General features: G+C 36.6%; 1 protein-coding gene and 1 long non-coding RNA gene across 2 annotated transcripts in view; one reads left to right on the top strand and one right to left on the bottom strand.

Annotated features, from left to right (window-relative positions):
- LOC127505138 (uncharacterized) overlaps positions 1-23,622 on the bottom strand; it is a 162,748-nt gene that overhangs the window by 114,898 nt on the left and 24,228 nt on the right. The window lies entirely within an intron of this gene.
- On the top strand, positions 8,296-12,132 carry LOC127505144 (uncharacterized). Its single transcript, XR_007927581.1, has 4 exons — positions 8,296-8,441; positions 8,575-8,898; positions 10,184-10,298; positions 10,883-12,132. It is a non-coding gene; the product is annotated as an uncharacterized LOC127505144 (long non-coding RNA).

The following is a 23,622-nucleotide window of genomic DNA, read 5'->3' as shown; positions in this document are numbered from 1 at the left end:
CCAATGTAAACCAATCAGATTTAATGTTATGGTATTAGCAGATAATGTTATTATTATACCTAGATATTGCAAACAATGTATTCCACCAAATAAAAACTAACTTACTGACATTAGCTATACAGTAATCAGATAATAGACATACACAAACTGTATAGTCACTTTTTTAACTGTAAACTCTCTTCAACAGCATCGTAATAGTCACTAAACAATCCCACAAACGCCTTAATAAGCAAATGTTACTAAGCTCTTTTTATAAACAACATTGAGAGCACTGTAATTACAATCTCTAACGATATCAACACTGTAAAAAATATTCCGTAGTTTTTACAAAATAATTTTGGCAGCTGTGGTTGCCAGAATAATTTTGTAAAAAATACAGAAAAACTGTAAACACATTTACAGAACAAACTGTCAATTTTACAGTATAAAACTGTAATTTACAAACAAGTAAATTCAACAATGCACACTGCTACTAAAATCTGTTTTGTACCTTTAACATATACTGACAACCACCATAATAATGCAGGTGGTAAAAGAGAAAGCCACATGAAGAATCAGAGTTCATCACAAGTAGCTTTTCCACGAGCTGAAGTATATACTAATGTAAAGAGGGTGCAAAGAGTCATTCACGCAAACGCAAAACACCGTCATGATAACCCACAACACTTACATAATGCAATAAACATTCATTAAACAACAGAAGATGTAACATAAAACCCTAATGTACATAACTGATAACAAAAACTATTAAGAAACATGATTTTTTAAAACAAAATACTTTCAAATGTGGAGTGTCACACAGGGAATTGTGGGAATATCAGTTTACAGTTTTTGACTGTAAATTATACATTGATTTGTTCTTTTTTACTTCTAAAAATTGTAAAATTTACAGCATTTTACTGTGAAAATTACATAAAATGTCTGGTAAGAGCTTTTACAGTTTTTCCCTGTATATAGTACTGGAACTTACTGTTAACCTATGTACAATTTTTTTCCGTCGCGTTTTTACAATATTTTACTGTTAAAATCACATTTAAGCATTCTGTCACGTCGCAATCCCTCACGCAGCATCGGATCCGCAAGCGCGCGGTGCCCGAGTTTACCTCATTCCAGCTGTGTTCCTTCATTGTATGTATAACAAATGCATAATAACAAAATTGACCATTTTGACCCCTAAATTTACAAAAATAATGGCTACTACTAGAATTCTGCCAAAGCGCGCGCTTGTGTTCGTGCGTACATAGCCTATCTGCTTGTGTCTAAAAACAATAAATGCCCACCAAAATTACTTTATACATTATGACATTATAGCTCAAAGTTATATTTGTTTAATCCATTTTAATTTTAATTTAAAAACAAAAATAAATTGTAAAACTATAATTTATTTTTTAAATTGTGGTCGGCATATCGCGGACCGCATTTGCATTCGTGACGGGGCGCAGGTTGGGAACAGTTGTTACAACACCTGGCTCAAAGGGAAGCAACAAAAAGGCCACACACGACCATAATTATCTCAAAAAGGAAAAAGCTTTATTAAATCAAATTAACTGACAAAACAAGAAAAAATAAAATAAAAATGTTTCTGTAAACATCAGTTTAATCAGTGCGTAAAGCAAGGTGTCTGAATGAATCTGATGTTGAAAGATGTAAGAACAAAAACAACATGGGGATCAAAGCAAAACCAAATGAAAAAGCAAAGACAGAACCAAACAAGCACTGCCGTCCTAGCACTGCCAACAGTCTCTTTTAAAAAAAAACGCACCAGCAGCAACCGCAGGTGCACCCAATGAACCGCACATCAAACTGAGTCCTAGGCGGGGCAACCAATTAACACACGTCCCAAAGGACAGTGCCGGGATCGCCATAAGACAGGGACTCCCAAGAAGTTCCCTGTAACAAAAACAAACAGTATGAGTCACAAAATAAACAATCAGGGCCAAGGACAACTCCCCTGGGGAAACTGAATTTCCAAGCAAAAAGATTGCAGGAACAAAGACCACCGGATAAATCTCTGGTTCGGAGACTGCAAAGAATTCATTAATGTGAGAGGATTAGGATCTATGTAATCACAACAGACACGCTAAAATTAAGATAAACGGCAAAGTGTTGCAGCTCCCAAATAAACGCTGTTCAATAGGCTTTATATAAAGACATTTCAGAATAAGAGTCACGGTGTATTTCGGAATGGTTTATAATTATTATTTTTTCCTGGTCATTATTGTTATTTTGTTTACACAATAAACTGTATTTAATTTAATTTCTATTTAATTCATAGTAAACTACTGTATCTTCTGTCACAGGAAGGAAAGACTAAGAACTTTATTTGACACATTATTCAATATATTTTACAAGCATAAGGGTTATTATAGTTAATTAAACCTAAACCCAAATCTTCATTACTTGAAATAACCGTTAACTGAAATAAAAAATAAATATATATAAAAATGTAAACTTATTTTATTTCATCTAGTTTCTAAGCTTTAGCTTAACCTGAGGTATTAAACAGAAATAAAAACTTAGACATTTATAAGCAAAAACTAAAAGACATAAACACACAAAAAAATTACTAAAACTTTTAACTAAAATTACAATGAAAGCAGAAAAACTAAAAATCAAATCTAATAAAAATTTTAAACGAAAACTAATAGTACCTCAATGATAAGTGTGTCAATCCCTGAAAAGTACTGAATTTTTCTCTTTCGTGTCTTTTTGCACTTGAACGGTCAAAAACCGTCCGGTTTGGCGAGCAAAGTACAGTTGGGTGAACATAAACAGTTTGGAGAATATCAGATGTATATCAGTGTATAGGATCTGTGTCTTATTAGAGAAATGCTTAATGCATTACAATTTAACTAAATTAGATTTTAGTCACTAAATCTACTGTAGATTTATGAGACTAAAATCTTATGATATTTAGTAAACTAAGACTATAAAACAATTTCCGATGATTAAAATATGACTAAAACTAAATGGCATTTTAGTCAAAAGACTAACTAAAACTAAATCAAAATTTGCTGTCAAAATTAACACTGGTCCTTATTCATTCACAGGAGGATGAGTGTGAGCGATGATGATGAAGAGCAGCGGGTTTAAGAGTCGAGACACAGGAGAATGAACTAGGAATTCATATTTTTATTGATTTCATATTAGTTTGTGATTCAAAATAAAACACACTAAGAAAAGCTGAAATATTTTATTTGTTTTCCTGCATGTCATGTGACGATCAGAGAGTGAACAGTGAACCTGCAAAGGTGTTGTTAAATTATTGAAATATGAACTTAAATCTCAGGGGGACTTCAAGGTAAATATTTTAGCTCAAAGGGGTTTGGCTGACAAAAACAGTTTGATAATCTAGTTCATGGCTACAAGACTCTGGGTTCAATGAAGCATGTTACAGCCTATACCCCAAGTAAATTTTTAGTTGTATTTATATTTAGTTTGTTTTTTAATTTCAGTATGCCTCCCTTGGTCAGGGGTGCCAAAACTCAGTCCTGATAGTGACTGTCCTGCAAAGTTTAGCTCTAACTTGCCTCAACACACCTGACTGGAAGTTTCTAGTATGCCTAGACTTGATTACCTGCTTCAGGTGTGTTTAATTGGGGTTGCTGAACTCTGCAGGATGGTGGCCCTACAGGAACAGGATTGGACACCTCTGGACTAAGTCTTGGAAGAGAAAGACAAACTGAGGAATGTAAAATGAGCATTTGCTAATTTTATTCATTTTTGTTACACACACACACACACACACACACACACACACACACACACACACACACACACACACACACACACACACCAATTATGTAAAAAAGTCTGTCAAAATGTTACTCTCATACAAGAAAACCCAAACCATTTGCTGTCTTTTTAAATTATTGTCCATAAATTCAGTTGATTCGAGTTTTTGGCAACACTTTACAATAAAGCTTTCATTAGATAACATTAGTTAAAGCAATGGACCAATAACGATGAATTAATTAATTAATCTTAGTTCATGTTAATGTCAACATCCAGCCTACTGATTCAGAAATTAAAATGTTTGTGTTTTATTAACTAACATTAAAAATGATTAATAAATGTAATATAGGCTATATATGAATTTTTCATTGTTCATGTTTGCTAATACATTAAATAGCCAAATGCTGTAACTGAAATTATGGCGAAACGAAATCGTTCGGAACAGATTCCTTCTTGACCAAGTGCGCCAAACAGACAGATGCAGATAGTCAGTGACCGCCAGATGGCGCCAGACTGCCAGCGTGTATCTGTTGTTAAAGGGTCATGAAACACCCCTCTGTCAGCTGAAGTCTACCTCACAATCTTTTTAAAAAATGTGTGCATAGAAAAAGTCTTAGATTTTTGAGTTCAGCTCATGAAAAATGGGGGCAAAAACAAAAGTGTTTCGTTTAATTTTGTTCAGTGTACATTATTTTAATATTATAAATATAATATTAAGACTCGATTCTTTTGTATGATTGACGTTATAGATGGGTTTATCTCAATTAAAGCAATCAAATGACCGTGATCTCAACTGGTTGCTACTGTCCAGCCAGCCGCGGTGAAGCTGCGAGTAGTATAACGCGTTCTCTATCACTATCGTTGCATGGAAATGCATTATTTTATTATTATGAATATAATCTTATGATTCTATTCTTTTGATGAAATTGTCTAGCTTTAATGATAATTAGAATAATTTTATGATTATATAGGCTATGATTTATATACAGTCAAACCAAAATTTATTCAGACAGTGGCTGGCTGGTTTAGCGTCCAGTGAAGCGTCAGTTTCAACCAGTTGAGATCACGGTTATTTGACTGCTTTAATTCGAATAAACTAACCTAAAACGTCAATCATACAAAATAATAGAGTCATAAGATTACATTCATAATAATAAAATAATGTATTTCCACGCAGCGAGAATGATAGGGAACGCGTTATACTCGCATCCTAATCGCGGCTGGCTGGGCTGAGCGTCAGTTGCAACCAGTTGAGATCACGTTCATTTGATTGCTTTAATTGAGATAAACCCATCTAAAACGTCAATTATACAAAAGAATAGAGTCATAATATTATATTCATAATAATAAAATTGTGTATTTCCGTGCAGCAAGAGTGATAGGGAACGCGTTACACTCTGCCAGCCACCAGCCAACCACTGACAGACCTGCCAGAATCAGACTGGCAGCTGCCACCAGGTCACGTGACCCGTCAGTGGCTGCTCCTGCCAGCCAGCTGAAAATTTAACCCCTACTGGAGTATGTTGCCTTGATCGATGATGTCGTATTCTTTCCCGAGTTAATTTGACTGATTACCATTAATTTTAAATACATTGTCAGTTGAATGTATGATTTTAACTTAAACGCCTTGATTTTTGTAGTACATACAGCAAAGCAGATGAGCCCAAAATGTGAACGCAATGCGTTTAATTACACGTTAAGTGTTTTCCTCCCATAGAAAACCGTTATTAAGAAAACGCTTAAAGGGATAGTTCACCCAAAAATAAAAATTATCCCATGATTTACTTACCCTCAAGCCATCCTTGGTGTATATGACTATCTTCTTTCAGACGAACACAATCCAAAATATATTTAAAAGATATCTTTAGTCCTCCAAGGTTTATAATGGTTGTGAATGGTAGCCCAAATTCTGAAGACAGAAAAATATCCGAATTTAAAACTTTATAAATTCAAATAACTAGCTTCTGGCGGACGACTGTACGCATACTGCGCACGTCAATTTGGGCGGAAGAGCAAACTTTGACACTATGAGAGCAAAACAAAACACCGGTCACGAATTAGAAGTCTAAAACGAGAAATTTTAAAGGGAAATAAGGGAGGATTTACATGTAAGGTATTGAATAATTGGTTGCAGAGAGATCTATCGCTCAAAGGCAGAGTTCTGCTCACTAAAGCAGAAGGCATTTCTCGTTTATCGTATACTGCCCACACTGTAAAAAATGAAAAGTTGACTTAACTTGAAATTTCAAGGCAACTTGCTGCACAGCTTTTTTGAGTTTACTTAACTTTGTACCAAGTTGTTCACTCAACTCAAATCACTGAGCAAAGTCACAGGTCTCCTTTTTGTTCAGCTAACACAGTTTTGTTAGCTAAAAAGACTTTCTAATTCCTTTTCGATGCGTCTCAATGAATTATGTTGTGTGAACTTTTTTCTGTGAGTCTTATGGACATAGACATTTTGTTCTAGTTAGCATTTACACAACATTATAAAATAAAACTATAACTGCAGGCTTCAAGTTTTGTTTATTATACTGAACGTTGAAAGAAACACAAACAAGGTCAAATAATAGCCGTACTTCCTAACAGGAAAAAAAAAAAAGAATAAAATAACAGTCAATATAATAAAAACATACTGAAGTATATCATAAAGTCACAAACATCAAGATTTTGAATATGAATCACAACAACGGTTACAATCAAAACTAAAAAATCTTCTTGCTGCAATGCATGATGGGTGTTTTTAAAAGTCATCCTTGATTCCCAAGCTTTTTAGTTTTGATTGTCACCGTGGTTGTGATTCATTTCCAAAATCTTGATGTCTGTGTGTGACTACATAAAACACTTGCTCAAACATCTTGTGCTTTTTATCCACCTTCAGGATACATGATCATTTTAAAATAAGCTATAAATACCAAATACAAACAAAATTAGAAACAGAACATTAGATGTTCACTTTGTGATGAATTTGTTCTCAACAAAGAGCTGATAACACCTGATGCTGCTTTATCTTTATCTTTCTTTGCCACAACAAATGTGTCTAATGAACACACAGTTACAGCAGCCAAAAAAAAAAGCTAACACAAGAAGGACAAGCCCAACTAAAGCAAATACACTCCACCACAATGGCGACTTAAAATGAAACAAACATCAACATCTAAACCTCTTTTAATTGTCTATAAGAACTTCAGTAGACGTCTGACAGAAATAAAGCCCAATTTCATAGTGTTTGAGAAGGAGATTAAATGCATAGAAAGAATTTATGTATTTTCTTCTACAATGTATGGAATGTACCCTCTCTTCTCTTATTTCCTCTTGTTTTTTTTTCCCCTCTTTTTTTTGTTTGTTTTTGTTTTGTTTTTTGTTTGTTTTGTTCTGTTTACTCTTATGTAATACAGATTGTATTCTGAAATATATTATGTTTGGACCTTGGTACAAAAAAAAAAAAAAAAGGGAGGATTTTGACATAAGAGAAGAGTTTGTTGCACAGATATTTGCTGGAACCGTGAGAGGTGCAAGACTAGTCTAAGCTTGTATCCTCGTCCTTTAGTGCATCCTCTTGCACAACAACTATCCGGTATTTTAGCTAAACAAAAGAAATCACTCACTTCGTGACCTGGCAAGATAGCATAACCTGTGTCTCAATGTGCACACTATTCATCCTAAATAGTATGTGACATTAGTAATATTCAATATTATTTAGGGAGGATAGTATGCACAATGGGATGCAGGGATTGTTTTGCCCTCCAGGGGGCGTTCCTTCAGAGGGTGTGATGCCATGAGTAAACCCTATCTTAAAGGTATAGTTCACCTAAAAATGAAAACTCTGTCATAATTTACTCACCCTCATGTAGTTCCAAATATGACTTTCTTCTGTTGAACTTAAAAGAAGATATTTTAAAAAATTTCTCATTGTTTTTCTTGGAAGTCAATGGGCACAGACTAACACAGAAACAGTTACTAACATTCTTCAAAACATCTACTTTTATGTTCAGAAAAAAGAAACAGGTTAATACAGGTTTGGAACAACATGAGGGTGAGTAAATGATGACAGAATTTTAACCTTAACCCTATAATATTTTCAGGATTATTGAAGTCATTTTTACTGGGTCATGTATCACTCTGCAATCTTTACATGTGAACTAAAATGATTTCAATTTCATTTATTTATTTGACAAGTGATCTTGTGTTGTAGTGTGATAAGAACACACATTTAATATCTATAGGCAGTTTTCTGCATCTGTAAACATGACATACTATAACAAAACAAACCTTCTGCATAATCTTACAGATGGGCCTAACACAAATAAACTTAGGAAATCTTATCTGTAATAGTATAATGCATGCTCAGTTTATAAAAAGCAGCTGCATGCACTGGTTTATGCTGGTCCTGAGCTGGAGCTAGTTGCTTAGGACCAAAATAAACCAGCTCAAACCAGCTGCCAAGCTTCAAAACATACCTAATCAGCATATGCTGTTTTTTCAACAGAGGGCATTGCCAGCCTCCCTAGAACCGCCCCTGATTGTGGGTTGTGTCTATGCCAGCAATGACTAGTAGAGACTATTGAGAGAGAATGAGAAACCTGTCAGACAGACTGTTGACATCTCTCTGAGTTACGTATTTTGTATCAAGAGATTCTCCACACTCTTGTTAAAGATGAAATTCATTTTCACTGTCTTCGTATTAGTTAACTTTGCATCGGTTTCAGGTAGGAGAGATGGGGGTTAATGGACAGATGCTTGTTTTTATTTAACTGTAATATTGTACTGTCAGTTCATCACTCATTATTCTAAAGCAGTGGTTAATTGTCATCCTAAACACTTTCTTTCTGTTCAAAACAGTCGATGCTGATGGGTCAAAGATCGAGGCAAAGCATGGAGACGATGTTACACTGTCTTTCCCAATGGATAAAGCAGAGGAAGCCGATAGATTGAGGATAATGTTTACATCAGAATCTACGAATGAGACTCGTTTGATCGCACTGCGCTGTTCCGGTTCTGAAATCTGTGATCTTGTGAAAACACCTGGAGTCAAACTGATGGTTGAAGGAGGATTCGTGTCTGTAACCATTAAGAAAGTTGACAGCTCCAGATCAGGACTCTATAAAGTAGAACCTGTTGGAACGCACATGCCTGATGTGAATCCTATTACACTTGTTGTCAACGGTGAGTGTGTTACTATAATGTATTTTTGCCTGTAATGTGGGTTACTAGAATGTAGGGCGAATTTTCTATTAATCTCCATAGAGAAGCACCTTCAGTGGATGACATCTGCGTTGCAGTGAGAAGAGCTGAGCTCATGATTCTGTCAAAAGACCTTAACGTTGCCCTCGATATTGTCCAACTAAAGGCTTGTCTAAATCACTAGATGGCATGAAAACTTTCAAACTAACGCTTTTTTTCAACGTTTTTTTTTTGCCAGCAGCCATATCACCCTGTAGCCCAAGACTGGTTGCCCACTGAAGCTTAGCAGGGCTGAGCCTGGTTAGTACCTGGATGGGAAAACTAGGTTGCTGCTGGAAGAGGTGTTAGTGAGGCCAGCAGGGGGTGCTCATCCTGTGGTCTGTGTGGGTCCTAACGCCCCTGTATAGTGATGGGGACACTATACTGTCAAAAAGCACTGTCCTTCGGATGAGACGTTAAACCGAGGTTCTGACTCTCGTTAAAAATCCCAGGATGTCCTTCGAAAAGAGTAGGGGTGTAACCCCGACATCCTGGCCAAATTTGCCCATTGGCCTCTGTCCATCATGGCCTCCTAATCCTCCCCACATACTGATTGGCTTCATCACTCTGTCTCCTCTCCACCAATAAGCTGGTGTGTGGTGGGCGTTCTGCCGCAATATGGCTGCCGTCGCATCATCCAGGTGGATGCTGCACATTGGTGGTGGTTGAGGAGATTCCCCCTTCCAAAATGTAAAGCGCTTTGAGTGTCCAGAAAAGTGCTATATAAATGTAAGGAATTATTGATTATTCAAGCACGTGTAATTTGTCTGATTCTTGACTCGATCGCGGGCAGCAGCGCAAAGTTGATTCTGCACTAATTTGATCTAATATTTGATGTTTTTTAAATGTTGCAGATTTAAGTAGCAAATAAGAATCACTAAAATTATTGACTATATTTTGAGACAAGGTCTTCTGAATGATTTTCAGTTTTGTTCAAGGTAATTAAAGCATAAGTTTTCAGAAGAATATGTAAAATTATGGTATTTGGGGTAAAAGGCACCTCTGCTGATGGGGCAAAATAACAATAACTGACATGATAATAAACAGCTGCTGACTTTTCCATTTGTTGACAAGATATGGTTAGATTCAAATGGGACAGATGGGTGTCACTGTCCACCTTAGCAATAATCACCATATTTATAATGAATATGGGCTGGTTTTTCCCTGTGTGTCTGTGTTGAGAGTTGATTGTGATCATCTTTTGTTTTGTTCCTGTTTTATCTTACAGAAGCATCATCCTCCACCCAAAAACCTCTGAACTCCTCTAACCTGCTCGGGCTATGTGCTTTAATTTCTATTGTCATCTCAGTGGGTCGTTTGCTTCTGTAAACACAAGAAGGCAAGTATTATTTATTCTTTTATTGATAGTTAGGAGCAGCGCTGCTGTTCTAATCTTAATCCATATTCACCAAAATCTTTCCTGTAAAAGTTGCTTCTAACATGTAAACTTAGGAGCAGCTCTTAAAATGATGTTTTATTAACAAAGTTCGGGAGGAGCAGAGTCAGATAATGAACCTAATTAGCACAGAGAGAGGAAATGTCATTGCTTTGAATGCAGGCCTCACTGAGCTATCGGATTTAATCAAAAATATCTTAATTTGTGTTCTGAAGATGAATGAAGGTCTTACGGGTGTAGAATGACATGAGGGGTAATTAATGACATTTTCAATTTTAGGTGAACTTTAAAAACAGCCAGCTTGAAATAATGACAATGATGAATTAATAATATTGAGAAAAGGATCTATGACTTCTGCAAGCAACTCTTCCAGTTTAGTAGCTATACTGTCTAACATTTTTGATATATCTGAAGTTTGCCTCAATTCTGTTACTCTCCTGTATATTATTGTGAAGCTGCTTTGAAACAACTGTGTCAACAACTGTGTGGTTTACATGAACTCTATAATTGTGTTTTTGTGTTGACAGTCAGAAACATGTGTCAGCAGCGGATGTTGAAGAAACCACAGAAACCTCTGCTGTCTTCAAGTATGAAGCTCTTCACTTCTGTGTGATCGTTTCAGATCTTTTGATGCGTCACATTACTTTTCCCATAAAGGATGGTTTACTTTGTCATGTTGTGCCTCACTAAGGACAGTTTTCTGTTGTTGTCTTTACAGATCCATTGTTTGCAAAAAAAAAAAGAATTGGGGATTTTTGTGCATATCCGATCATATATATATATAGTAAGTGTGAACTTGTTACTTACTTATATGTCAGTTTTTCACGCCTCGTAAATGGGCTATATACAGAAAGCAAGCAAAGAGCACAGCCTTTATAATTTATAAAGCTGATATCACTTCAGTTCAGCTCAAGTGATATCAGCTTTATTGATTATAAAGGCTGCGCTCTTTGCTTGCTTTCTGTATATAACCCATTTATAATTTAAATATAAGTTTTATTTTTCATGTCGCTAAGTACACATTGCAAAATTTCAGGAGTGACAACTGTATTAAATTGTGGGGTTGGATCTGTTTGACAGAGAAAAACCACAGCAATGATGGTCAGATCAGTACATTAAGTCTTGTGTTACATCCCAGAGTGTTCTAATGTCACTTTATTGTCAAATGCCTGTGTGCCCTGTGTTGTGCTCTGTTTCTCTCCCTCACTCTCTTACTCAGGTTAATTACCACCAGCTGCAACTCGTTGTGAGCATGCCTGAGTCTGAGCAGAGCAGTATATATGGTGCATTCAGAAGATCCTGTGCTGAGGAACCCTTCTCCCCAGCCTTAGAGTGGAAATTGAATTGTCTGTACTTGTGTATGCTGTGTGAGAACCTTTGAGTTATTGTGGGCCTATACTTATTTGCTGTGTGTCAGCAACATTCCTTAGCTTGTTTACTGGTCTATCCTTGTGTGGGTAACTAGAAGGTATGGTATCATTTAACTTTAAGTAATGTTTGGTTACTTGGGAAATGTAGGGGGAGAGTGCCTTTTTATTTTTATGTACAATTGTTTTCTCCTGTTTATTGATCAGAGAGGAAGCTCAGGGAGGTTTGTGTTGTTGTTTTTCATCTTTGTTTTGAGCAGGGTAAGTAGATCCTCTAAACCTTAGTTAGCTTCTTTTTTGTTTATTATTTTAGGCCATACTCTCTCCTGAAGATTTATTCCCTCATGTTTTTCTTTTTTTGTTAAGGTCTTTTTTTTTCATATAAGGAAATAAACATTTTTACTTTTCCTTAAAGTGGTGTTACGTTTTCACTCTGAGACTGAGGCTGAAGTGTGTCCTCCACGTTTTTTTTTTTTTTTTTTTTACATCCTTGCATTAGTGTTTTACCTATTAGCATATCTTATTTTCTTTTGTTACCATCCCTCCTAACCCCTAGACTGGGAGGGGAACGTAACATCTTGCAGTGTAAGTGCAATAGAGCTTCTGCGATCGGTTATTGTCGAAAAAAATACAACTGTACCGGTGCTGGTCATATAATTAGAATTTCATCAAAAAGTGAAACTTGTATATTATATTCATTCATTACACACAGACTGATATATTTCAAATGTTTATTTCTTTTAATTTTGATGATTATAACTGACAACTAAGGAAAATCCCAAATTCAGTATCTCAGAAAATTTGAATATTAAGACCAATACAAAGAATTTTTAGAAATCTTGGCCAACTGAAAAGTATGAACATGAAAAGTATGAGCATGTACAGCACTCAATACTTAGTTGGGGCTCCTTTTGCCTGAATTACTGCAGCAATGCGGCGTGGCATGGAGTCGATCAGTCGATCAGTCAGGTGTTATAAGAGCCCAGGTTGCTCTGATAGTGGCCTTCAGCTCTTCTGCATTGTTGGGTCTGGCATATCGCACCTTCCTCTTCACAATACCCCATAGATTTTCTATGGGCTTAAGGTCAGGTGAGTTTGCTGGCCAATTAATAACAGGGATACCATGGTCCTTAAACCAGGTACTGGTAGCTTTGGCACTGTGCGCAGGTGCCAAGTCCTGTTGGAAAATGAAATCTGCATCTCCATAAAGTTGGTCAGCAGCAGGAAGCATGAAGTGCTCTAAAACTTCCTGGTATACGGCTGCGTTGACCTTGGACCTCAGAAAACACAGTGGACCAACACCAGCAGATGACATGGCACCCCAAACCATCACTGACTGTGGAAACTTTACACTGGACCTCAAGCAATGTTGATTGTGTGCCTCTCCTCTCTTCCTCCAGACTCTGGGACCCTGATTTCCAAAGGAAATGCAAAATTTACTTTCATCAGAGAACATAACTTTGGACCACTCAGCAGCAGTCCAGTCCTTTTTGTCTTTAGCCCAGGCGAGACGCTTCTGACGCTGTCTGTTGTTCAAGAGTGGCTTGACACAAGGGATGCGACCGCTGAACCCATGTCTTGCATACATCTGTGCGTAGTGGTTCTTGAAGCACTGACTCCAGCTGCAGTCCACTCTTTGTGAATCTCCCATACATTTTTGAATGGGTTTTGTTTCACAATCCTCTCCAGGGTGCAGTTAACTTTATTGCTTGTACACTTTTTTTCTACCACATCTTTTCCTTCCCTTCGTCTCTCTATTAATGTGCTTGGACACAGAGCTCTGTGAACAGCCAGCCTCTTTTGCAATGACCTTTTGTGTCTTGCCCTCCTTGTGCAAGGTGTCAATGGTCGTCTTTTGGACAACTGTCAAGTCAGCAGTCTTCCCCATGATTGTGTAGCCTACAGAACTAGACTGAGAGACCATTTAAAGACCTTTGCAGGTGTTTTGAGTTAATTAGCTGATTAGAGTGTGGCACCAGGTGTCTTCAATATTGAGCCTTTGCACAGTATTCTAATTTTCTGAGATACTGAATTTGGGATTTTCCTTAGTTGTCAGTTATAATCATCAAAAAAAAATAAACAGTCTGTGTGTAATGAATTAATATAATATACAAGTTTCACTTTTTGAATGGAATTAGTGAAATAAATCAACTTTTTGATGATACTCTAATTATATGACCAGCACCTGTATATGCTTTATATAAACAAACGTTCGCCTTCTAAGTGCTTCCGCCAAAACCGCATTTCTGTATTCTCCAAAAAGCTTACGCTGTATGTCCTACGCCTTCTCTATTCAACTTACGGAAAAAATGTAACTGGCGCTGCGTTCGTTCCGTAAGTTGATTATGGAAGGAGTAGGACATACAGCGTAAGCTTTTTGGAGAATACAGAAATGCGGTTTTGGCGGAGGCACTTAGAAGGCGATCATTTGTTTATATAAAGCATATACAGTTGTATTTTTTTCGAAAATGACCGATCACTTTGCTAGATAAGACCCTTATTCCTCGTCTGGTATCGTTTAAAGCCCTTTGAAGCTGCACTGAAACTGTCATTTGGACCTTGAACCGTTTGGTGTCCATTGAAGTCCATTATATGGAGAAAATCCTGGAATGTTTTCATCAAAAACCTTAATTTTTTTTTCGACTGAAGAAAGAAAGACATGGACATCTTGGATGACATGGGGGTGAGTAAATTATCAGCAAAAGTTTATTTAAAAGTGAACTAATCCTTTAAAGCACACATCTCTTCACTTAATCATCACACGACAACACTCTTTGTTGCAAGCGAGCAAAACCACTTCCTCGTGATCTATAAAAACTGGCAGAAGAACATCAATGCATGGTAATGCATCAGTACAACAAAAACCACCGAACAAATTAGCAGTTTCACAAGGTAAACTTGCTGACACACAGGAAGTTACATGGACTTGATACACATGCACACATCATTACTTGATAATGCATTTACCATCTTTTAAATCATCATGGTGTTGTGTAATTGTGCCTGTTTCAAATGAGTATGGTACTATGTGTTTGTTTTGTTTTTTTGGCCAACATTTTGTTCAATCAGTTATTCTTTTTAAAGAAAGTCACGACACAGTTTAATTTCAGTCAGAATTACCTTTATTTCTTGTGAGAATTCTAGTGATGGCCGATTTCAAAACACTGCTTCATGAATCTCCGAAGCTTTATGAATCTTTTGTTTCAAATCAGTGATTCGGAGCGTGTATCAAACTGCCAAAGTGTCTATGGGCTTTACCCTATGGTTTTACCTGATCTCTGATCAGTTTTATACATTTGTAGATGTTTTAATCAGACATTAGAATAATTAAAATGAATAATGGTAGTTATTAATCTCTTATTTGCCTGTTTAGCTTGAGCCATGGAACAGAGAAACAAACCTTGAAAATTGATAAAAGAACACATATTATACAGACACTCTATATTTAATCGTATTAGATGATTAGTTAATTGCATTTGATAGATTTTACTTTCAATAAAACTTTTGCAATACATTTGTAAAAGGTGTTTTTATGCATGTTTGGCCTGAGGTTTGTTGCATTTACACTGTTCTGACCACTAGAGAGGGGTGTCAGATTGTTTCGAAGCCTCGACACATTACGGCACATTTGCTTCAACTGCTTCAGTGTTTCACGAAGCCTCGATCTGCCCATCACTAGAGAATTCACCCCAAACCTTTTGTTTTGGCTTTTGGCCTTCCAGTCTCATTCTGCAACATCAAACAGACTATGTGGATCAAACTGGTTTTTATAGCATTAGCATGCCCCCTATTGGACTGAACCAGTTTTGTCTGGGGGAAGGAGGAATAGCAGCTGAATGATTCTTTACCTTTCTGTTCCTTTTTCATTTTTATATTGTGTGTTTAAAGGGCTAGTTCACCCAAAAATGAAAATTCTGTCATTAATTACTCACCCTCGTGACGTTCCACACCTGTAAGACCTTCGATCATCTTCAGAACACAAATTAAGATATTTTTGATAAAATCCGATGGCTCAGTGAGGCCTCCATTGCCAGCATGATAATTAACACTTTCAATGCCCAGAAAGCTACTAAAGACATATTTAAAATAGTTCATGTGACTACAGTGGTTCAACCTTAATGTTATGAAGCAACGAGAATACTTTTGTGCGGCAAAAAAAAAAAAAAAAAGCTTTACGAAGCTTTTGTTTCGAATCAGTGGTTCAGAGCGCGTATCAAACTGCCAAAGTCATGTGATTTCAGTAAACGAGGCTTCATTACGTCGTAAGTGTTTCGAAATTTCAATGGTTCACCACTGGGGGGCGTGACTTTGGCAGTTTGATACACGCTCTGAACCACTGATTTGAACAAAAGATTCGTAAAGCTTCGTAAAGATTTAGATGCCAGTCTAAATCGGTGGTCAGGCATGAATGAAAAGTACTGCGGTCACACTGAAAAAACCCTTCACATTTCACACACTTTGGTGTGACTGTGTTGATGGTATTTTGTGGGGAGTTCACCCATAAGAACAAAAAGGGAATAATACAAGAGGAAAGACTTCCACACAGTCCACTCTGTCTGTCTCTGCCTAACCACACTTATAGCCTTATAACCACAAGGCATGTAGTCAGGTACAAAACCTTTCACACTGTGTTAAACAAAAGCTGAATTTACACCATTTATGGGAGTAGGATTTGCAGCGATAGCATCATCTTCCCACTTGTCCTGTGTCCTCAGCTCAGTCTCAAGGACACTGAATGGATAAACATGCACCAACCACAACCAAATTTCCCATTAAACTCAAGGGAATTTTTCCATGCAGCTGCATCACAAGCACTAGTGAGAAAAAAATGCTTGGGAGGTAGCAGGTGTATATGACAGGATTTTGCCAGGCAAAGCCCTGTGTAGAAAGCATCTTAGCTTCCTTAAAGACAGGAGTGAACATCATATTTAGTAGTGAACTTCCAAACCAAAATGCAGTGCGAAGAATGTGTTTTTTTTTTCTGGCTATTGGGTGGCAATTCATTGACCTCACATTGTAAAGGCCAGATAGAATACCCTGATGATTCAAAAACTGGAAAACCAATTCCAAAGTAGAGTTAGATCTGTCACACTTATGTTATTTTCAAGCATTGTTTTCCATATTTCCCTCATAGTTCCCAGTCAAATGCCCTGTTTCCATGTCTTCCACAATCAGCTCCTCAGCCTCATAGTCATCCTGAAAGTTATCATTTAACAATACAGTAATGGCATATAAGCTGGCAAAACTTATATACTGGAATAAACGATATTATATTGTTTTGTTACCTCAGTCTCTTCCTCTTCCCAATTCTTTGTGAAAATGAAGAAAGAAAGAAAAAGAAAGAAAGAAAGAGAAAGGGTTAATTTTTTTGTTTCTTTTTATCAGATAGAAAATGCTCATTATTAAAATTATGAATTAGGCTGGAAGAAGAGGTACATGGTCTGTGTACATTTTCATCATTTCATTTCCTATTTCGAAAAAAGATGGAAAAAAAAAAAGATTTGAATTAATATGAAGAAATGAAATCAAATTGCATGAGACAATGTTTCAAATAAATTGTGATGAACATGTTTGTTTGTGTAGTACAAAATAAAAGTTTTACGTTCTACTTAGGCTAGGGTTTAATAAAAGGGTTTATTAGGGTTTAATTTTAATAAAAAATAATTTTCACTTTTGTATAATATTTTGGAGTTAATATTTTAGAACTATAAATTTGCATTTTCTCTCAAGAAATTGTGACTTTTTAAGTTTTTCGTTCATTTCCATGAGGTTCTCAGGCCTTGCTATCATCTGCCAAGGAGGTAACATCAAGATGCCTAAATAAACTGATCAGCAATTTGGACGTAGCTCTATTCGCTAATTAATATTCAATCCTCATTTGACACTTCTTCCCATAAATTGTAAATTGTAGATGCTTACATTTTCCTAGGTTGTTTCTTACCCATATGTTGTCTGTAAAAGTAGCCTAAGCAAACCACCAAAGGAAGACATCACAGTGAAAGTAACTAATTGCATTACTTATTTACTTTTTGTGGAAAGTGTTACAGTACTTTTGTGTTACTTTTCCTCATCTAAGCAGGGCTTGCTTGTTTTTTTTTCTATTTTTGGCAGATGTAAAGGCTCTTTCACACCAGAAGTGAAATGAATAATCCTCAGGCAAATTCACACCTGTACAGTAGAGGGCGCTGCTCAAACAAACCTGCTGCTGCTGAAGAAAGATCTACACTCTTATTTTAGCAATAAAAAAAGAAAGAAACACAAATATGATGTTTGTCTAAAATCATTTTTGCTTATTAGTATATGGTTGAATTGGATCATCGAAGGTCAGCATCAAAGACATTGGTTAATAAAGTGAGATTAAATACATAAATTATATTTGTGTAATTCAACTCTGATCTTCAAACCGATCAACACATTATGATTTAACTCAGGATATGCATATATTTGCAGTTTTTTGAAAACAGAAAATAATTGATCTGAATTTGGTTATTTGGCAAAAATGAGCTTCTACCTGATGAGTAGCTGACAAATAAAGATAGATCGCACAGGTAAAGCACAGTCTCTTTGTTCTGCTGAACAGAAAAGAAGATATTTTGAAGAATATAACAGTTGATGGGTTCCATTTTTTTTTTTTTTTTTTTTCAAAATATGGAAGTCGATGGGGTCCATCAACTGTTTGGTTACTAATATTCTTCAAATTATCTTCTTTTGTGTTCAGCAGAACAAAGAGACTGTGCTTTACCTGTGTGATCTCTCTTTATTTGTCAACTACTCATCAGGTAGTAGGTCTGTTTTTGCCATCTTCCGGTTTGTTGCAGTAATGCACTCCAGCACGCGCAGCACCTATAGGCTCCACCCCGCATGCAGCCTGTAGAAATTTCAAACCGAGGATGAGCCTAAATCATGTAAACTTTCATTTGGCTCTGTACAGTGAACATCACTAAAGAGACGCCCGGCGTACATCGACCATGCAGATCTCCACTACAACAAGTGAGTAATTTCATATATTTTATAAATTAAAACTTTAATAAAAATTTTATTTTGTAAAAAAAGAGATTTCCCCTTGTTTGGTGTAAATGTAACTGATACAAACAGCTTAGAGTTTTTGGCAACACTTTACAATAAAGCTTATTTATATTAGTTACTAAACAATAGACTAACGACGATCAATGACTTCTACAGCATTTATTAATATTAATGTTAATGTCAACACATGCTAATTTAGAAAGTAATATTTCTAATTTATTAACATTATTAAAGATTAATAAAAGCTGCAAAAAATATATATAATGCTCATTGTTTGTACATGTTATCTAATACTCGAACTTAAAGGGTTAGTTCACCCAAAAATGAAAATTCTGTCATTTATTACTCACTCTCATACCGTTTTACACCCGTAAGACCTTCGTTGATCTTCGGAACGCTAAGTGAGATATTTTTGTTGAAATCCGATGGCTCCGTGAGGCCTACATAGGGAGCAATGACATTTCCTCTCTCAAGATCTATAAAGGTACTAAAAACATATTTAAATCAGTTCATGTGAGTACAGTGGTTCAAAATTAATATTATAAAGAGACGAGAATATTTTTGGTGCGCCAAAAAAAAAAAAAAAAACGAATTATTTAGTGATGGCTGATTTCAAAACACTGCTTCATGAAGCTTCGGAGCGTTATGAATCAGCGTGTTGAATCCGCAGTTCGGAGCGCCAAAGTCACGTGATTTCAGCAGTTTAGCGGTTTGACACGCGATCCGTATCATGATTCGACACGCTGATTCATTACGCTCCGAAGCTTCCTGAAGCAGTGTTTTGAAATCGGCCATCACTAAATAAGTCGTTATTTTGTTTTTTTTTTAAACTGAAATATCAGTTTATGTCCTATGTTCATTCTTAGGAGTATGAGGATGTTTATTAATGTTCATCTGAGTTTCATTTAATTACATTTTGATGACGCGAGTGGTTAATTCCTTGCTGCACAAAGTGAAATGCGCGCCAGTAATCGGCGGTGCATTTTGGGTAATGTAGTTCATGACTCAAAGTATGTTATATGTGTTAAGGAGAAGAAACTGAAACTGTGAATTGTTACTTTGGTATTGTAAGTCACCTGCGTATTAGAAAAATGGGGCAATGTACTAACTAAATGATGTATTTGCAGATTGTGAAACAGTTAAGATAATTGTTGTAACACTGTCCCATTTCATGCTTGCAGTAAACACCCATGAAAAGGCGTTACTGGTGTTTGTCCTTATTCGGGGTTGATCCTGTGGCGCATCCAGTGTTCCGCTACACCTTGACAGTGGACAATACCGGCTTTTCTGACAAAACGGATTTATGGTTCAACTTCAGAACGTGCTATATGTGGAGAATAATGCACAGCAGTTAATTTTTTTTGGCTTTTTTTTAAGTGGCGTTTATCGGTTTTTGCAAATGAACTCTTCATTTATACCTGATGTGTAGCTGACAAATCAAGAGAGATCACACCAGTTTCTTTGCATGGAAAAGCAGATTTTCTTCTCTCTTATCTACATTCTACATACAACAACTTCCTTTAGGGGGCATTTCCCAAACAACAGAGTATTTAAGTGAACACAACACTACCTTGTCAGCTTTACATGAATGTAATTTATTTTTGTGATGTAGCTATGGGGGAATAGCTGTGTTTTTAGAAGAAAGTACTAATAACTCCACTACAGCAGGTAAGTGTCAGCACTGGTTGCATCACCAAACCGCCATCCGACAACAATACAATGACTGTTTACTACTCTGGTGGAGAGAAACGAGAGGCTGGCGTTGGGTTTATGGTGGATGGCTGAACGACCAAGAGCGTGATCACATTCCCACCACTATCAGACTGCCTGGCAGTCCTCACCATCAACACCACCATCAGATCCCACATGGTTTCTGTCTACGCACCAACTGAGACCAGGTTCGACTTGCTCAAGGACGAATTCTGCAACTTCAACAAACGCTGAACTGTCCCACAGACCGATGTAATCATACCGGCTGGCGACTTCAACGCTTACATTGGTGCTGATTGGATAGGAAAGCTTGATATGCCGTTTTGGCCACGGCATCCTCAACGATGATGGTTTGCGTCTCTTGGCCACAACCAAGAACCTCAAAGTAGGTGACAGCCAATTTCAACACCCTGAAACACCAAATCACTTGGCGAAATCCATCTGGAAAGGACTCGGCAGTGTTGGACTACATCCTGATCAACTCTCGTTTACAAACATCACTCAAAGATGTCCGTTCAATGCATGGTCCAGACTGTGGATCGGACACTACCTTTGCGCTCCGTGATCAAACTCTGACTTCAACATTCTAATTACAAACTACATCCGTCAACAAAGTTGGGCTGGAAATGCCTGTTGGATCCCGATTACAAAGAGGAATTCCAACTTAAACTCTCAATCAGGGACTGCGCTGAGGCTTTACGCCCACCAATCCGCCACTGAATGCATGCGGAAAAAAGTCAAGCAGGTCGATCATGAAAGATATCAGCAGCTCAATCGGGATATCTGCTGAACGTGAAGCGCATTTGGAATAAGATAAGATAAACAGCCAACATGGAAGAGGCGGCAAATGAAACACAGGTACAACATTTGAACTCTTCGAAGACTGAGAGGAAAGGTGAAATTGGAAAATAACAACATTTGTAATGCAGACGGGACTTTTGTACTATTAGCCACCGAACACTTGCAGCACTGGAGAGAATTTTTTGAAGGTCTACTATACAATCATGTCCCACCTCAAGGTCCATCAGCGGATCCGCCATGCATCGACCCTAATGTCCAGCGCTGAACCAACCATTGGAGAGATGAAGGCTGCTATCCAAACTTTAAAAAACGGCAAGGCATCAGACATCGACATCACCACGGAGGCAGTAAAAGCAGGAGGAGATGCTCTACTCCATCGCCTGCACCTACTTCTTAGGACCATCCTGCAAACGGAGAAAGATCCGTTTGCATGGAAGAAGGAAGATTATTGTACCCATTTACAAGAAAGGAGACAGTCGGGACTGTAAGAATTATCACAGCATCGGTCTGCTCTCCATCGTAGGCAAAGTTTTCATGAAGATCATCCAGTTAAGGTATTGTGAGCAGATGAGCAGAGAAAAACAAGCAGGATTTTGCGGATTCTGCGATCAGATCTTTACCATCCGATAACCAGTCCCCCCCCCATCCCAAATAGAAGCGAACAAAATAGAGCAAATCACCTTTTGAAAGTAACTCGATGCTTCAAATAAAGATTGCATCAATTACATCGTTACACCAGTAGGTGGCGACAAGTGACTGTTAAAAATGTAATTCTCATTGAATCATTCAATAAAAAGATTTGTTCAAAAATGTTGATTCATCCAGGAATGAAACAATGAAATAGACTGCACAACTAACATTATGTCAGAACCTCTAGTAAATTACATGTTATTTTTTCAGTTGTCTATTCAGAATCATGGGAGAATTGTGAACACTATTTAAAAAAAAAAAAATCAGTTTTCTTTAACCTGAGGACAAATCTATTTAAAATGCGTGTGACCTGTTCAATTCAGTATGCAACATAATTCATAGACAATATCTTTAATTTGGACAAACTCAAACAGGTAATTTTTTCTTTGACTTTTCATGTGCTTGATAATTAAGAAAATATTGTTTGGAGGAAACATGAAATAGGCCTATTGAGTGTTATTATAGATTATATGAAAAGTCATTGAAAGTAAAAGTAAAAGTAAAAAAAAAAAAAAAAACCTTCCCAACTAGAGTCCTTCCAGTGAATTTCAGCCATTTCCAGCCAGATGTGATTCATTGTGGCAACTCAGACTAGTAAATCTAAAAGCACTTTTCTTCCTGTTTAGAAATGACAACACCCTGATCTCATGGCCACATTAACTGCATAACTACTCCCTTTCCCTAACCAGGTTATTTTCACTTCTGTAAACCGCCAGGCGTACATCATCATGCAGAACTCAAGTGAGTAATTTCATACATTTCATTCATTAAAACTTTAATAAAAATGGTAATTTGCAAATTATATTGTTATATATATTATTATTATATTAAAGTATTCTGTGCAAAATATACTTTGATAATTGTAAAATATACTGTAGGTGAACTGTTAAACAACCCTATTATATATATACAGTTGCAAGAAAAAGTTTGTGAACCATTTGCGGAATCTGTGAAAATGTGAATAATTTTAACAAAATAAGAGAGATAATACAAAATGCATGTTATTTTTTAATTAGTACTGTCCTGAGTAAGATATTTTACATAAAAGATGTTTACATATAATCAACAAGACAAAAAAAAATAGCTGAATTTATTAAAATGACCCAGTTCAAAAGTTTGTGAACCATTGATTCTTAACACTGTGTGGTTACCTGGATGATCTACAACTGTTCGTTTGTTTTGTGATGGTTGTTCATGAGTCTCTTGTTTGTTCTGAGCAGTTAAACTGAGCTCTGTTCTTCAGAAAAATCCTCCAGGTCCTGCAGATTCTTCAGTTTTCCAACATTTTTTGCATATTTGAACCCTTTACAACAGTGACTGAATGATTTTGAGATCCATCTTTTCACACTGAGGACAACTGAGGGACTCAAACACAACTAATAAAAAAGGTTCAAACATTCACTGATGCTCCAGAAGGAAACACGATGCATTAAGAGCCGGGGGGTGAAAACTTTTGAACAGGATGAAGATGTACAAATTTTTCTTATTTCGTTTAAATATAATTTTTTTTTCATTTAGTACTGCCCTTCGGAAGCAACAGAAGATACTTGCATGTTTCCCGGAAGACAAATTAAGTACAATTTACCTTGATCTTCAAATTCAAAAAGTTTTCACCCCCCGGCTCTTAATGCATCATGTTTCCTTCTGGAGCATCAGTGAATGTTTGAACCTTTTTTA

Source organism: Ctenopharyngodon idella, chromosome 22 (assembly GCF_019924925.1).
Source record: "Ctenopharyngodon idella isolate HZGC_01 chromosome 22, HZGC01, whole genome shotgun sequence".
Taxonomy (NCBI): domain Eukaryota; kingdom Metazoa; phylum Chordata; class Actinopteri; order Cypriniformes; family Xenocyprididae; genus Ctenopharyngodon; species Ctenopharyngodon idella.
Note: the sequence above shows the minus strand (reverse complement) of the source record. Positions and strands in the feature narration are given on the sequence as shown.